Source organism: Myotis lucifugus, unplaced genomic scaffold, assembly GCF_000147115.1.
Source record: "Myotis lucifugus unplaced genomic scaffold, Myoluc2.0 scaffold_58, whole genome shotgun sequence".
NCBI lineage: Eukaryota > Metazoa > Chordata > Mammalia > Chiroptera > Vespertilionidae > Myotis > Myotis lucifugus.
The window spans coordinates 868,734-874,065 of NW_005871106.1; the positions used below are offsets into that span (position 1 = coordinate 868,734).

General features: G+C 45.6%; 1 long non-coding RNA gene across 2 annotated transcripts in view; it reads right to left on the bottom strand.

Moving 5' to 3' along the window:
- Positions 1–2,892: 2,892 nt before the first annotated feature.
- The window catches only part of LOC106697257, a 5,557-nt gene continuing 3,117 nt past the window's right edge, over positions 2,893–5,332 (bottom strand). The window contains exons 1-2 of one of the 2 annotated variants that reach the window (XR_001348319.2): positions 3,475–3,902; positions 2,893–3,061 (exon numbers count right to left, since the gene is read on the bottom strand). This is a non-coding gene — a long non-coding RNA (uncharacterized LOC106697257). Of the gene's footprint in view, positions 3,062–3,474; positions 3,903–5,332 lie in introns of those variants that run through there. The other variant, XR_002829411.1, reaches the window with a different exon arrangement.

Consider the following 5,332-nt stretch of genomic DNA (forward strand, 5'->3'; position numbering starts at 1 on the left):
AAAAATAGCCTGCTTACCATGTACAGTATCCCATTCCCTTCCCCATTCTCTTCCTCCAAAGGTAGCCATTGCTAATATTTCCTTGAGTATCATTTTAAAAAATATAGGCATAAAAATTTTTACACAAAATGGATAATACTATAGTTTTCTGTACCTTGCTTAAAAATATAGCCCTAATCAACATAGTATATTATTAACCTTCCCATACCAGCTCCATCCAATTTACTTAATTGTAATTACAATTTTTATGATTTTTAAAAAACCGTTTTTATTTGGATTCCTTTGCCCAACTTTTTAAAAACAGAATTCTTTCCGATGGTTTTTATGAGCTCTTCATATATTAGGTACATTGGTCTGGTGATGCCTGCCAGGTGCTGCAAGTACTTCGCTTTTGAAAATTTTATGGGATTTTCCCTCAAACACAGTTAAAAAAAAAAACCACAACAAAACAAAAACAAAGTGCTTATAAACATTTACATATTTTATTCTTTCTCAATTTTGTGTCCTGATTGGAAAGGTCTTCTCCATTCCAAGATCATATTCATGCCCCCACGCTACTGACTTTTTGGACAGGATAATTTCTTGTGGACGTCTGTGCTGTGTGTAGTAGCGTGTTCAGCAGCATCCCTGGCCTCTATCCTCCAGAGGCCAGTGGCTTCCCCTCCTCTCTAGTGATGACCAAATGTCTCCAAACAATGTCAAATGTCCCTGGGAGGCCAACTCGCCACATACACACCCTCTGGAGAATCACTGTTCTAGAACATATTTAGTGTATTTTAAGTCACTTTAATATTTCAATCTTTAACTCAATGAATTTTATTTTTGTTAAAGGAGACAGAGATACAGCTTCATTTTCAACTAAAAGCAGTCAATTATCCAATTCATTTATCCCTGATCTGAAAAGCCACCTTTGCCAAAATCTCCATCTCTCTCTTTATTCTAATGTCTCATTGTTGTTTCCTTTTTATTCTCAGTACAAAACTTTTACATTGTAATTATTATCAACTTCAAAACACACTTTAATGTTTGGAGGGGCTTTCCCTATCCTCCCCCACTGTACTTCTCTTTTAGAATTTCCCCAGCTATTGTGAGATCTTTAATTTTTATGAACTGTGGCCATTACAAAAAAATAATCCTGTTGGTATTTTAATGGAAATTGCTTTGAATTTAAAGATTGATTGGGGGAAAATAAACATCCTTCTCCTTTCACTACTAAATCTTGCTAAAAACAATGTTATAGTTTTTATTTTACTTAAGTCTTCCTTCATGTCTCTCCGTAGAATTTTAAAGTTTTCCTCATAAAACTTGCACCTATTTCTTGTTAATTTCATTCCTGGATATTTCGTCGTTTTGTTGCCATTATAAATGGGTCCTTTATAGCTTTGGGAAGATAAATGGACACATGTGAATGGATTAACTACATTCATGGAAGTAGGAGAAAGGGAATAAGTTAACATCTGGTATGATATCTGAAAGTCTTTTTAGTGGGAGTCACAGGAAAATAAACAAGTTAATAGTCAAATAGCAAAATACTGTGACTTAAAGTGTGGTGTTACGGAAGAAATAAAGAAAGGGTTGAGCTAGATCTGTGGTTCTCAAGCAGAGATGATCCTCACCCCACCCACACCAACCCCACCCCAGCCCATTTCCATCCCCTCTGGAGGACCTCTGGCAATGCCTGGGCTGTTTTTTTGTTTGTCACAACTTGGGGGATGGGTGTTACTGACAAGTATTGGTTAGGGCCAGGATGCTGCTAAACATTCTACAATACACAACCAAGATTATCCAGCTCCAATTGTTAATAGGACTGTGGTTGAGACCCTAGCATTGAGGATACCTACATTTAGGTCAGGATATCACAGACTCCTGGGACCATCCCAGGCCCAGTCAACTTGAAAAGAGCAAGTAAGAAGACATCCCTTACATTTGTGTGTAGTATACATATGCACATTTGGAGAGTGGGGAGGAATTACGGTCTTTCACTTTTAACTTTGTGTACTTGTTTCTTGCTTGAATTTTTTTTAGCACTTTTTCTTTTTAATTAAAAAATGAGAAAAGAACACAAAGCACAAAAAGCTAGTAGGTTGGAAGAGAGCCTTTTGTAAAACTACTGGTGGGTTTCAAAGAAGAGATTTTGAAGCAATCGCCACACATGATCAGTAGGCCCTGATATCATCATCTGTGCTTAAAATGTTTTATATACTGCCTTCCACATCTATTGGATCTTCCAAGAAAGAGTGACAGAGAACACCTGACTTAAAGCCGGGCAATTTATGCCCCGTCCTTGGTTTTATACCTTTTAGCTTTGTTATATTTGGGTGTTAAGCTATATTGACTTTAGAGAAAAATAATAACATACTTCACTGTACTATTAAGTAAGGCCACCTAAGTGTTTCATAAACTGTAAAGCACACTACAGATGTATGATGAGGCCAAAAGAGGGCAAAGGCTGTACTCAGATTATCTCTTTACTCTGTCCCCTTGAGTCCAAGCCTCCAGGCAAAGGAAGAGGAGGACTGGGCTGCAGAGGAAACAGGATGGGAAGAGAAGTGCAGGCTAGGAGAAAAGTAATTAAGAGATGGAGATAATCCTGATGGGGTCGATAAAAATCATAAGAGGGTTGTAGCCCCGCACCAGGCAAATCATAAGAGGGTGGTAGCCCCGCACCAGGCCCTTGAAAAGACGATGGTCAGCTTTCTTTAGGTAGTCCCAGATCCCACACCTGAGATGTGAAGAGATGACTATAAAAAAATATCTGTCCCCCAGAGATTAGAAACAAAAGGGATGGATACAAGACTGAGTGAGTCATCATCCCTCCACCTAGGACAGGGCCCGATGGAATTCTTGCTTGATCAATGGTTGTTGAGTAGATTAATGAAATACATTCTGCAATTACTTCCTGGACCTGGCATCAAAATAACTGGATGTATTGATACATTTTTCTGGCTTTTGTGCCTTTGAAGGGTTTGCAGGCTGTGAAAAATAACTTTAACAACTTTGTTTCTTTTCTTGGCCTTGAGACAGCTTGAGAAGATAAGACACCCATTGGAACGAGGTGTGCCTGGAGGGAAAAAAATAATAGTGAAAAACGTTTATCAGCAGCCTTCTTGAGCACCAGTTTTCCAACTTAATTAACATTCATATGGTCAGCAAATAATATGTAGCACATGTAAATCCATATACTTTTATTAATTAAAAAAAAAATTAGCACTGTAGAAAATCCTGTCATTGGATCAGTTTTACAGAGAGGCGCTAGGTGGGCACTAGAATTGACAGAGCCAGAACTAAAACTTGCTTTTCCTCCTTGGGAAAAGCAAATACCGTTTACAAAAAATATCCTAAGCAATTGCTGATTTTTCTTGCCTGTGTTATGCAGACTCCAGGCACGTCTCAGAACGAACCAACGTTTCAAAGCCCCAAACAAGTTTGGGAACGAGCCTTGGGGGTGGGGACCTCCACCAGGGGAGCGCTCACCCCGACAGGTGCCCGGGTTCCTCTCGGACCGTCTCACCGGCTTTAATAATCGCTTTGATATTATGCGACCCAGCAAAAGGCGAGCATTGGCCGGATCACGCCGGACCTCCAGCGAGAGCGTTTCAAGTTCCACTATTTCCTCTTCGCTATTTGAAAGAAATCATGCGCGCCCCTCCCCCTGCCCCGAAAGTTTGTCTTCTAGCCATCAACTCGCTTCCTCTCCCGGTTTCCAACTCAGTTGCCAGAGCATCGCCGTCATTAGCCAAGTTCATTTAGACGAGAAGGTGCCTTTGTGTACAGAATGAGGGCCATCGCGTGGCCAAGGATAACCACGCGGAAGAAGGAAACCTTTTTTGTCGCGAGCTGCTGCCAGCGGCCAGGAGGCGTGTTTTGTCGAGTGGCCGAGGCCGCGGTCGAAGTTGGCAAACAAAGCGTCTCCCCAGTAACCGCCGGCCCCCAGCCGAGGCTCCTGCCACTCAGGCCGCGGCGTGTGCCGGCGCCGGCCGCTCATCCAGCGTCTCCTCCCGCCCCTCCCGCCCCTCCCGCCCCAGCGGATGTGAGCCACCAATCCCCTGCCACAAAACAAGGCTTCAAACGCCAGCTCGCCGCGGCCCCCCCAACGGGCCGGCCCACATCTGTCCCGCTCGCGGGCCCACATCTGTCCCGCTCGCGGGCGCCGCAGCTGCTTCGTCTCCAGCCGGGTCCCGGGGCGGAGCCGCGCCCCAGCAAGTGGCAGGGGACCGTTCAGGGCGCTGCTTTGCCCCGGGACCAAGTTTATTCGCTTTGTCCTTTCAGAAGTGTAGGTTCTCTTCGGTGCTGATCAGTCGGCAAAGCACCGAAGGGAAAAAAAAAAAAAATCGTGAGGTCGCTGCCTGCCTAGAGTGACGCTTTTCCCCTTGTTTATTCATTTTAAGTCCTGTAATTGGAAAAACCACCCAAGCTTTGTAAACTCTGGCCTCAATTCACTCTGCTGGCGGGGGTGTCTTTTTTTTGGGAGGGTGAGTGGGTGGGAGGCTGGCTTTAATTTAATCCGAAAACAGAGGCTCCAAAGTCTAGTTAGTCATCGTTTGGCTGCCTTCTTCCTCGGGTTTAACCTTATTTCCACGGAGCGAGTCCTGCCGGGTTCTCCATTGAGGTTACAAAACAAAAAGAGCACAGAGCCGAAACTGGAGGCCGGCGCGGCGCTGACGTCTCTGCCCGGGTTATTTACGTTGGGGGTTTTTTCTCTTTTAAGTGACGGCGAAAGTCGCACTGTGGCCTGTGACAGTTCGTTTACTTCAAAGCCACGGGACACACACGGGGAAACTCGGCTCGGAGGAGAGGGCGGGGAGGGGGTATGCGTTTCTGGGAATCAGCCAAACAGGACCTGGTCTTTGAAAAGGGTACTTTCGTCAAGGACTCCTGCTGGAGTCTTCCTCAACCAAAACAAACCTACAGGAGCATGTGTTTTTTTTCCTCCATGACCAGTTTGAAATATCCGATGAGAGAAGGGGTCCCCTAGCAGGGCTGAAGTCATAAAAGCAGACTTGACCGAAACAGACTTTACCGAGCAGCCCCGGTGCGGTCCCCGCCGTTTCACACAGGCGGCAGCTGCCCGGGTCCGAGCGTGGGAGAGTCCGGCCGGGAGGCGGCGGGACGGGCGGCCCGGAGCTTTAAAGAGCATGTGAGCATGACAAGTGTGCGCCGCAACGTGTTCGATTTCGAAACTGCCTTGCAATCCGGCCCGGAACTCGCAGCGTTAGCCCCGGGGCACAGTCATTCTCCTCGGGTGTCTGTGTCTCACCCCCCCCCCCCTCCCCGGCCCCGCACGGCCAGCGTGGGGGAGGAAGAGCCCCCGGAGGAGAAGGGTGCGCCGCGC